The sequence below is a fragment of the Gorilla gorilla genome, chromosome 19 (genome assembly GCF_029281585.2).
Source record: "Gorilla gorilla gorilla isolate KB3781 chromosome 19, NHGRI_mGorGor1-v2.1_pri, whole genome shotgun sequence".
Taxonomy (NCBI): Eukaryota; Metazoa; Chordata; class Mammalia; order Primates; family Hominidae; genus Gorilla; species Gorilla gorilla.
Genome location: NC_073243.2, coordinates 58595916 through 58608903, shown reverse-complemented (window position 1 = coordinate 58608903; position 12988 = coordinate 58595916).

Here is a 12988-nt window from a genome sequence, read left to right as displayed (position 1 = left end):
CACATAATTGTCAGATTCACCAAAGTTGAAATGAAGGAAAAAATGTTAAGGGCAGCCAGAGAGAAGGGTCGGGTTACCCACAAAGGGAAGCCCATCAGACTAACAGCTGATCTCTCAGCAGAAACTCTACAAGCCAGAAGAGAGTGGGGGCCAATATTCAGCATTCTTAAAGAAAAGAATTTTCAACCCAGAATTTCATATCCAGCCAAACTAAGCTTCATAAGTGAAGGAGAAATAAAATACTTTATGGACAAGCAAATGCCGAGAGATTTTGTCACCACCAGGCCTGCCCTACAAGAGCTCCTGAAGGAAGCACTAAATACGGAAAGGAACAACCGGTACCAGCCACTGCAAAAACATGCCAAATTGTAAAGACCATCGAGGCTAGGAAGAAACTGCATCAACTAACGAGCAAAATAGCCAGCTGACATCATAATGAGAGGATCAAATTCACACATAACAATATTAACTTTGAATGTAAATGGGCGAAATGCTCCAATTGAAAGACACAGACTGGCAAATTGGATAAAGAGTCAAGACCCATCAGTGTGCTGTATTCAGGAAGCCCATCTCACATGCAGAGACAAACATAGGCTCAAAATAAAGGGATGGAGGAAGATCTACCAAGCAAATGGAAAACAAAAAAGACAGGGGTTGCAATCCTAGTCTCTGATAAAACAGACTTTAAACCAACAAAGATCAAAAGAGACAAGGCCATTACATAATGGTGAAGGGATCAACTCAACAAGAAGAGCTAACTATCCTAAATATATATGCACCCAATACAGGAACACCAAGATTCATAAAGCAAGTCCTTAGTGACCTACAAAGAGACTTAGACTCCCAAAGAATAATAATGGGAGACTTTAACACCCCACTGTCAACATTAGACAGATCAACGAGACAGAAAATTAACAAGGATATCCAGGAATTGAACTCAGCTCTGCACCAAGTGGACCTAATAGACATCTACAGAACTCTCCACCCCAAATCAACAGAATATACATTCTTTTCAGCACCACACCACACCTATTCCAAAATTGACCACATAGTTGGAAGTAAAGCACTCCTCAGCAAATGTAAAAAAAACGGAAATTATAACAAACTGTCTGTCAGACCACAGTGCTATCAAACTAGAACTCAGGATTAAGAAATTCACTCAAAACTGCTCAGCTACATGGAAACTGACCAACCTGCTCCTCAATGACTACTGAGTACATAACGAAATGAAGGCAAAAATAAAGATGTTCTTTGAAACCAACGAGAACAAAGACACAACATACCAGAATCTCTGGGACACATTCAAAGCAGTGTGTAGAGGGAAACTGATAGCACTAAATGTCCACAAGAGAAAGCAGGAAAGATCTAAAATGGACACCCTAACATCACAATTAGAAGAACTAGAGAAGCAAGAGCAAACACATTCAAAAGCTAGCAGAAGGCAAGAAATAACTAAGATCAGAGCAGAATTGAAGGAAATAGAGACACAAAAAAACCCTTCAAAAAATCAATGAATCCAGGCGCTGGTTTTTTGAAAAGATCAACAAAATTGATAGACCGCTAGCAAGACTAATAAAGAAGAAAAGAGAGAAGAATCAGACGCAATAAAAAATGATAAAGGGAGTATCACCACCGATCCCACAGAAATACAAACTACCATCAGAGAATACTATAAACACCCCTACACAAATAAACTAGAAAATCCAGAAGAAATGGATGAATTCCTCTATGCATATATTCTCCCAAGACTAAACCAGGGAGAAGTTGAGTCTCTGAATAGACCAATAACAGGCTCTGAAATTGAGACAATAATTAATAGCTTACCAACCAAGAAAAGTCCAGGACCAGATGGATTCAGAGCCGAATTCTACCACAGTTACAAGGAGGAGCTGGTACCATTCCTTCTGAAATTATTCCAATCAATAGAAAAAGAGGGAATACTCCCTAACTCATTTTATGAGGCCAGCATCATCCTGATACCAAAGCCTGGCAGAGACACAACCAAAAAAGAGAATTTTAGACCAATATCCCTGATGAACATCGATGCAAAAATCCTCAATAAAATACTGGCAAACCGAATCCAGCAGCACATCAAAAAGCTTATCCACCATGATCAAGTGGGCGTCATCCCTGGGATGCAAGGCTGGTTCAACATACGCAAATCAATACACATAATCCAGCATATAAACAGAACCAAAGACAAAAACCACATGATTATCTCAATAGATGCAGAAAAGGCCTTTGACAAAATTCAACAACCATTCATGCTAAAAACTCTCAATAAATTAGGTATTGATGGGACGTATCCCAAAATAATAAGAGCTATCTATGACAAACCCACAGCCAATATCATACTGAATGGGCAAAAATTGGAAGCATTCCCTTTGAAAACTGGCACAAGACAGGGATGCCCTCTCTCACCACTCCTATTCAACAGAGTGTTGGAAGTTCTGGCCAGGGCAATCAAGCAGGAGAAGGAAATAAAGGGCACTCAATTAGGAAAAGAGGAAGTCAAATTGTCCCTGTTTGCAGATGACATGATTGTATATCTAGAAAACCCCCTTGTCTCAGCCCAAAATCTCCTTAAGCTGATAAGCAACTTCAGCAAAGTCTCAGGATACAAAATCAATGTACAAAAATCACAAGCATTCTTATACACCAATAACAGACAAACAGAGAGCCAAATCATGAGTGAACTCCCATTCACAGTTGCTTCAAAGAGAATAAAATACCTAGGAATCCAACTTACAAGGTATGTGAAGGACCTCTTCAAGGAGAACTACAAACCACAGCTCAATGAAATAAAAGAGGATACAAACAAATGGAAGAACATTCCATGCTCATGGATAGGAAGAATCAATATCATGAAAACGGCCATACTGCCCAAGGTAATTTGTAGATTCAATGCCATCCCCATCAAGCTACCAATGACTTTCTTCACAGAATTGGAAAAAACTATTTTAAGATTCATATGGAACCAAAAAAGAGCCCGCATCGCCAAGTCAATCCGAAGCCAAAAGAACAAAGCTGGAGTCATCACACTACCTGACTTCAAACCATACTACAAGACTACAGTAACCAAAACAGCATGGTACTGGTACCAAAACAGAGATATAGACCAATGGAACAGAACAGAGCCCTCAGAAATAATGCCGCATATCTACAACTGTCTGATCTTTGACAAACCTGACAAAAACAAGCAATGGGGAAAAGATTCACTATTTAATAAATGGTGCTGGGAAAACTGGCTAGCCATATGTAGAAAGCTGAAACTGGATCCCTTCCTTACATCTTATACGAAAATTAATTCAACATGGATTAAAGACTTACTTGTTAGACCTAAAACCATAAAAACCCTAGAAGAAAATCTAGGCAATACCATTCAGGACATAGACATGGGCAAGGGCTTCATGTCTAAAACACCAAAAGCAATGGCAACAAAAGCCAAAATTGACAAATGAGATCTAATTAAACTAAAGACCTTCTGCACAGCAAAAGAAACTACCATCAGAGTGAACAGGCAACCTACAGAATGGGAGAAAATTTTTGCAACCTACTCATCTGACAAAGGGCTAATATCCAGAATCTACAATGAACTCAAACAAATTTACAAGAAAAAAACAAACAGACCCATCAAAAAGTGGGTGAAGGACATGAACAGACACTTCTCAAAAGAAGACATTTATGCAGCCAAAAAACACATGAAAAAATGCTCATCATCGCTGGTCATCAGAGAAATGCAAATCAAAACCACAGTGAGATAGCATCTCACACCAGTTAGAATGGCGATCGTTAAAAAGTCAGGAAACAACAGGTGCTGGAGAGGATGTGGAGAAATAGGAACACTTTTACACTGTTGGTGGGACTGTAAACTACTTCAACCATTGTGGAAGTCGGTGTGGTGAGTCCTCAGGGATCTAGAAGTAGAAATACCATTTGACCCAGCCATCCCATTACTGGGTATACACCCAAAGGATTATAAATCATGCTGCTATAAAGACACATGCACACGTATGTTTATTGCAGCGCTATTCACAACAGCAAAGACTTGGAACCAACCCAAATGTCCACCAATGATAGACTGGATTAAGAAAATGTGGCACATATACATCTTGGAATACTATGCAGCCATAAAAAATGATGAGTTCATGTCCTTTGTAGGGACATGGATGAAGCTGGAAACCATCATTCTCAGCAAACTATCGCAAAGACGAAAAACCAAACACCGCATGTTCTCACTCATAGGTGGGAATTGAACAATGAGAACACATGGACACAGGAAGGGGAACATCACACACCGGGGACTGTTGTGGGATGTGGGGAGGGGGGAGGGATAGCATTAGGAGATATACCTAATGCTACATGACGAGTTAATGGGTGCAGCACACCAACATGGCATATGTATGCATATGTAAGAAACCTGCACGTTGTGCACATGTACCCTAAAACTTAAATTATAATAATAGTAAAATTAAAAAAACAAGGTTAGATCACACTGTTAAATCATATGTTAAAATAAATCCGAGATAGATTTATGCTTTAATGAACACTGTAAACATGCTAAAATAAAAAAAATACATATAGTGTGAATTCACACACATGGATATGTTTGAACAGGTGTGTGTATCACATACATTTACAAGTCTACACACAAAATTGTTTGTGGCTTTAGCATCACAGGAATGATTTTTCTCCCCTATTGCCAGTTTGTTTAATGTTATTGTTTCCAGATAATTTTACTGTTTTCATTTACCTCGTTTAGACATTATATATGTATTCAGAAATTTGGGAAATCAACAAAAGATAGAAAAAAACCAGATACTACAATTCTTCTTTCCAAAGACACTCTTTATACTCTAGTCTTTTTCTATATGTAAGTTTCATTTTTAATGAGGTTCAAGTGTTACATTGCTTTACATCTGTATACATTTGGGATTTCCAGATTTAACATGATAGCATCTGCAAATAATTATTTTACTTTCTCCTTTCCAAGTTTCACTAGCTAGACTTAGGACAATATTCCATATTAATGGTGTCTTCCTGTGGCTTTGGGTTAAGTGCCACATTGTCTCTTGGTCTCAGTTTGATACTTTTCATGTCGAGAAAGCATCTTTACTTCCGTATATTAAAATCTTATACTAGCTAATCGTCCTTGATTTTTATTGTTGCCTCTTTGATGATCCAATGGAAAACATTATGTTATTTTTCTTACTTAACTAATCTATGTGACAAATTTTATTAGTAGATTTCATAATGATGAATAGTTTAATTCTTGGACTACAGATCATTTTGTAATAGTCTATTTAGGATTTTACATGTCTACAGTTATAAATAATTGGATACACATATTTATTTTCTGTATATCTCAGACAGCTTTGTCACAGTAGTTATTGCTTTATAAAGTGAATTTGGTAACGTTCCACTTTTTAAATCTATGTTTTACACCATTTCTTTAAGCATAGACATCTGTGTCTTGAAAACTTCAAATAAGTCAAGTGTAAAAGCATCTGTCTCTGAAGATGCTTTTCTGTGCTAAGTTTTTGACTTTTTTTTTTTTTGCTTTAAGTTTTCTTTTCTTAAATTGTTATCGAATTAGTTTTGGATATTTGTATGTTTTTCTTTAGAAAATTGTATTTTCTTGAGATAATTAAATATATTAGCATAAATTTTTCTCAGAAAAATCTTACGTTATAACATATTTTATAATTGTTAAAAATATTGTTTTTCATTTTCAAAATAATTTGGTAATCAGTTTTTTCGGTATAATTATTTATGTCTCATATTGATCATATCCATTGTTTTGTTTTATACTTATTTCTGCTTAAAGCATCATTATTTCCTTCTGACTTATTTAGATTTTGCTTATTTTTCTTCCTATTTATTAAGTCCTTAATAAAATATTTCATTTATTTCAAAAATAGTGAAAATAACATTTACTCTGCATATAGCTTTGGTTGCATCTCATATATCTGACGCAAGTGTTATCTCCTACTCATTCTGCTCTTGTAAAGTCAACTATTTTCTTGAATAATAGTTATTTACAAAAGGTGCATAGAAAAATTGTGGATGTGACAATCTTTCAGAAATAGAAGAAGAAATGCAGACCTACTGAAATATAGTATCTTACTTCACCATAAGATGTAAAAGAGAGTAATGACATTTGGGGTCACATAGGTAAGTACTACTGAACTAGAGCAAAAATTTTAAGCATCTATTGATGGAACAAAAATGCGTATGGGTAATTACTGGCATATGATCAATTCCCAGTGATTATTACACAGCAACCAAGCTCTCTGATTCTATCTCTAAAATCTTTTAAAAATAGTTTAAATTTTTTTCATTTAATAATTCTGCTAATGATGTACATACACTTAGGACACCAATAAAAACCTTATTTTTTTCTTAAGTAAACGAGATAATAAACCTTTCTCTTTTTTGGCTTTTTCGTTTAATACCAGATATAAATAAATTATTGAAACTTCCCAGATAATGCATGCAATTGTTTTGGATAAATCAGTGGGATAACATTTTCTTTTATATTTAGTTATCATAATAGATTGAGGGCAAGTAAATTTAGGGAGACTGACTTTCTTTGTACTTTCTTTATAATTGGCCAGAATTTTTTTCTGTTACAGAATTAGCTTGTTATTTACATGCCAAATATACGTTTTTTACTGCTTGTTCCCAAGAATGTTCTTTCACATCAATAATAAAATAATTAGGTTGATAAATTTAAGAACCATTTTAAATCAAATAACTTCACTTAAGATGTGCATAAAGGCTAGAGCTTGTCAAAATTTCCCTCTCCCTTCTTTCTCTGTGTGTGTGCATCAGCCTGAATATATTAGTTATTCTATGCTTTTGGGAGTATTTTTGCTGACAAGTTAAAAGTTTATCAAGACTATTTTTGTGTTTACTTTATTGAGGAGTAAATGGTTACATAACTAGCAAAAGCAAGATCTGAAAAGCACAGAAATTTTAAAAATTGACACCAACAGTATTTAAACAGTGTGGTTCCTTCCTTATATTTCTAAACATCTCGAAAGATGACTGTAAGTTCATTGATTTGGCTATAAACCCTGGGGACATTCTTATTTTATCTAGAAAGATATTGTCAAATTCTTCCCCTAAGAACTGATTCAAGTATAAATTTTACTCTATGGTGTGTACATCTTAACAGCCATTCACAACCAATGATATCATCACCATTTCTTCTTTATTGATGGCTGAATTAAAAAATTAAAAAAGCTATTCAAGCTGTCATACTTCTAGACATAAACTATATATTTATATAACTAATTTAAGTCACAACTTTACTATAATTAGATAATGAAAATAAATGCTTCAAGAACAGCACAGATGAAAAATTTTATTGATTTGGTTTTACATGTAAATTAGTATATTACATTATTTTTCTGGAAGGCAATGCAATATTCAGGAATGATCTATTTTAAAGTAATGTTCTGATATTAACTGTGGGATTTTGGATATATTACTTAACAGTTTTGATCTTCGCTTTCCTCATTTGTAAAATAATAAGCACACTAATGCTCACCTTTTTGTGGGGAATAATACAATTATGTGTAAAGAGTATCATATATAATAGTAGGCGTTCAATAAATGGTGGCTACTCTCAATGATTTAGATACTTGGAGGTTTTTCCATAAAATACAAGAAAATTTTAAAAAATTTTCTAAGAATGATTGTTTATAAACACAAAAATTGTGGATCAAGAATTATGTCTATCTGAAAGCACATATATGCAATCTTATTTTGAAAATAAAAAATTGCCAGCCACGTCATAGTTCTCTGCATGTGTAATAAATACACCGTGAATTTTATTTTAGGGTGATTAATTTTATTTAAGAAAGTAAAATTAAGTGGTTCCGAGTACATCTTTAAAACATTGTAATTAAAATATCACCAGCTGTTTTTCAATTGAAGTAGTTTTCTCCAGACTTGCCTGATCATGGGAGTCCTCTGGGTTGGGGGCAAGATGGATTTCTTGAGAATGTAGAGTCCTAGAGTCCCCTGTAGACTTGCCAAAAATATTGAGATACTTGGCACAGGATTACTAATTATTTTTTAGCGGGGTATTATGTATTTCTAAAATGTTTTAAGATTAGGAAAGTTGGGGAAAATTGAATGGAAAATATTTCCAAATAATATGGCTATCGATATGAATTAATGATTGTAAATGTTTTTTTAAAACAGGTATCAGAAATGGTAAGAACTCTTATATTAAATAACATCATTCAATAGATCAATTTGTCCTGTTATTCAGGTCGCATTTCAAAGCTGGCAGGCCCATCAGAAGTCTGTGTCGTTGCTTTAAACAAGATATTCCATGCAACATAACTGATGTTTTCTACAGGTGACAGGATGGTGTCAGTGCATGTTCTGAAAATTGTCTAAGTTAAATACTACCCATGCTTAATAGAATGACAGTTTGGGGTCTCAATGAAGTACTTGTCTGAGCAGTTGAAAGAAACCTTGATGAAAATGGTAACTTTGTCAGCAAGTATAACTGTGACCTTCTAGAAGGGTGAGAATTATTCCTTTCAAAATAGAATTTTGACTTCCTCAACTGCCAGGCTTATATCAGAAAAAGGGTATGGTTTTTCTCTTAAGTGATGATATAGAATTTTAGCACTGCTGTTCCCTGGATGGAAAACCACAACCGATAACGAAGTCTCAAGCAAACATGAATAGAAACAAAATGCTATCTATCTGATATGGTTTTCTCTGTGTCCCCAGCCAAATTTCGTCTCAAATTGTATTCCCCACATGTGGAGGAAGGGACATAGTGGAAGGTGATTGGATCATGGGGGCAGTTTCCCTCCTGTTGTTCTCATGATAGTGAGTGAGTTCTCACAAGAGCTGATGGTTTTAGAGTGTGGCACTTCCTCATGCTCTCACTCTCTTGTCTGCCACCATGCAAGATGTGCCTTGCTTCCCCAAGCCTACTGCCATGATTATAAGTTCCTCCCTAGCCATGTGGAACTGTCAGTCAATTAAACCTCTTCCATTTATAAATTACCTAGTCTCAGGTAGTATCTTCATAGCAGTGTTGAGGATAGACTAATACATTATCCTCTTTCTCTGAGTATTGTTTTGGTTCAACAGTTCTATGGCACATATTATTCTAAGAGGCTGGACTCAACTCCACCTAAGAGTAGGAATGGGCTAGGAGTGGGAGGACAGTTGGCAAAGCTTTCCCGGAAAGGAACATTGATTTTTGTGAGGAAGTTTATTCTTGGTGATTGAGTAGATATTATCCAGGAGATCAAGGAAAGGTAGAGAATGGCCATACCCAAGGTAAGTCAGATCACTCACAGCATGAGAAATGTTCAGAGCCTAGAAATAAACACAAACTCATGCATATATTCCAGTTTTTTGAACCCATTTTATTTGCCTATACCAATGAAGCTATATAGGGGACAGGTATATAATAAAGTACTGAAAGAATAATCTGTGATATTTTGTACCTGAGTCTTAAATTTTTCTCGAGAGTTTTAACTGACCAAAAACCACTGCTATCATAAAAACTAGTGCCAAATGTCAAAAGTTGAAAATATAGCATTCTTTACTTATTAAATTCTAATCTTTTGGCAATTTCCCCTAAATTATCCAATTTCCCGTTTTCAAGAAATATAATTAGGCACTCTTGGCCTTTTAATTTAAATTTTATTCATTACAATAAATTATAATTTTTATTCATAAATTAATCAAAAGAGAAACTTATGCACTATAATCTTTCTATATCTACCACATATTCTTTTATCCTTCTACAACATTATGACTCTTCTGGATGTCTATTTCCACTACAGAGTTTATTCCATATTAATGCTCTTCATTCTGATGTAGCATGTCTTATTTAATTAATCACCTTGCTGTTGTGCTTTCCCATATCATTTGATTTTTCCCATTGGTCACTATGCTTATTCACACGGCTTTAGACATTAGACAAAATAATCCTGGATAAAAATTGTTTCCTAAGTGTGCTAACTTTATTATTATTTTTTTTCCAAATTCATTCTTCATCTTTCTCTGAGTCATTGCACATGAAGTTGTGTTTCCAGTTGGGCTGGACCAATTGAGGAGGTCAGAAGGTAGGGGGAGAGAGAGGTATCAGGATACTTCTTCCCTACTATTTCACTGCCTGGCACTGCAGTCCTGACCACAGGTAGCTCTGAAGACTTCCTACTCCTTGGCTCTACCTGTTTTGCATTCTGTTAAAACCATTTCAAACCTTTTTCTATCAGCCCTGGCAGTGGTAATGATATTGTGTTGCTCCTAGTCTTTGTTCCTTGTTTTGTTTTTGTTCTTAATCTTGTCTTTCATTAAATCTTATTTGAACCATCTAGGAAATATTCTCTCAACAGGGCCTCAGACTGACGCAGCTTAAAACAAATCAAGAATGCTAAAAGTTATAATAATGCAATTTCAATTTTAAAAATCTTATGACTGTGGTTTATGTATACATTTTCAAGCTAAATGTCTATGCAAATATCTACAAAATCTCTGTTTCGTATTGACTTATGCTGATAATGTGTAGCTTCTCAGATAAAGTATACCTTATGAGCAAATAACAGCAAGGGATCAATAATTAGTTTTCACTTTCACCTTGGTTCCATTTCAGACATTTCCTTTCACAGAAAAAATAGCTGCTGGTCGTAAGAGCTGCTATTATTCCTTCAGCTTTTTCAGGTTGGATTTTATTCTCAATTATTTAAATTGAGTCAAAGATATTGAAATATACAAATATCCTTCAAAAGTAATGTTTTGAAGTGTCAAAAGTAGATTTTTTGAGAATTGATAACATTATTTGCAGTTCACTTAAAATTAAAAGACTCCCCAAATCAAAAACTTAGAGATTAAAGAGGATTAAAGATCCTATTGTGGTAATATTAAATATAATAATATAAATATATACATATGAATAATATATGTAACCATCTTATCAATCAGCACTCTCTAATAGACATAAAAATGACCCACAAATAAAAGCCATATGTATAAGTTTAAAATTTGTAGTAGTCACATTTTTAAAAGGTAAAAAAGAAACAGGTGAAGTTAATTTTAATAATATATTTTATTTAACTCAATGTGCCTAAAATATTATTTCTACACCATCAACATCATTCATGAAATCCTTTACATTCTTTTTTCATGTTGTGTCTTTAGAATCCAGTGTGTGTTTTACATTTCAGGTGCATCTCCATTCAGACAAGCCACATTTCAAGTTTTCAAGAGCTGTATGTGAACAGAGGCAACTATATTGAACAGCATAGCTATTAACCTTCTGGGTGCCTACAACTATAGGATTGGAATAAGAGAAATTGCTTTCTGAGATTTTTTTCCCCCTACTTCTTCTTTATTACCCTACCTATTTCATCCAGCCCTAAAGATTCTGTTTCTTCGAAAGTCTGTTACCCAAGCTCTTCTGTTCTGTTGCAATAAGAATACGCAAAACTGATCTCTTTGTAAAGACAACAAAAAAGTTTTGTTCACAATGTTTCCTACTAAAGAGAGTTAGTAATCAGAGTCTGGAAGCCTCTTGCTATCGCTTATCCTGCCTGGCAACAGGTGGTAGATGAACCATTAAACCGCACTTCCCCTTCCATCACAGTATTAAAAGACACAGCCTTGAGCTGGGCTAGGGGTGGGCCACCTGCGACCCACCCTGCTCCCTGCACGCAGGCCACCTTTCTGACACCAGGATGAATGGTTACATATGGATTCTAGCTGTTTTGCTTCTTCTTGACTCAGGTTTGGCTGTAATTCCACGCTTTTAGTACGTCCTTCTACACACACCACATGAGTGCTGCTCAGGACCTAGTCATCAATTGACCCCCACACGGTGTCTTCCCTTCATTAGTAAAAACATTCAGCAGCGTGCACACTTAATCTTACATTAAATTTGAGTGAATAAAAGTTTGTACCTTAATTTATCCACTGCCGTGAACAGTTTTTTTTACTTTTCACCCTGACAATCTCATGGCCAGGTTTATGACAGCAGTTCCTGATTGTACAATGGTAACTCTAAATAACCAAGGAAAGAAAGGTAGTTGTTGCTGAAATAAAGTTAGGGCACACTTACTCAAGCATAGTAACCTCTCAGTGAATAATAAAAACAAACATAACTATTAATACTTATACATTAAGTTCAGTTCAGCCTCTGAAATCATATAGACCTCAATCCAAATTTCAGCTTCTAAACTTTTAGCTGTGCGATATTAAGAATTTTTAATTTTCTCATCTATGGATAATGGTAGTATTTAACATATAGTTGTGACTGTAAATCAGATAATAACTTTAATGTGCTTAACAAGTGTCAGGTACACCATAGAAGTGTAGTGAGTGTTGGTTATCTTTGTAATTATCATTATAATTTTTATCACAGAGACACCAGGGGAAGTTTCTAGGCTAAGATAAATTCTTCATTCACTCATTCATTCACTTGATATTTACTAAACAGCTACCACATGCTGAATGCTTACCACAGGTGCTAAGCAGTGAAGATACCAAAGTAAACTATATAGACACTGTCCCTGCCCTCCTGAGTCTTATTCTAGTAGGGGATACAGACAAATACTTAAATGACCGAGAAAGGTGCTTTGATAGAGAATGCACAGGGTGCCATGATGGAACATTGACCCTAGATTTTGAAAGTGGTAGTGAGAGTCAAAATAGCTGTCTGGTGCCAGTGATACCTAAACTGAAACACAGGAAGTTGTGGACCAATCAAAGGGCAGGGGAAGAAAGTGCCAGTGTTCCAGGCTCAGGAGTGGTAAATACCTAGAGATAAACAAAGGTACATGTTCTGGGAGCAAAAAGCAGTTCAATAAAGCTGAAAAGAAAAGCACAGAGCAGGGCTGGCAAGGTTTGATTCTAGAAATGTAAGGAGTTGCTTATCCATATTAAACAAGGCAAGACTGGGTCCTTAGGCTGAGGAGGGACCTCTGTCTGCCCTTTGCTTCCAAGG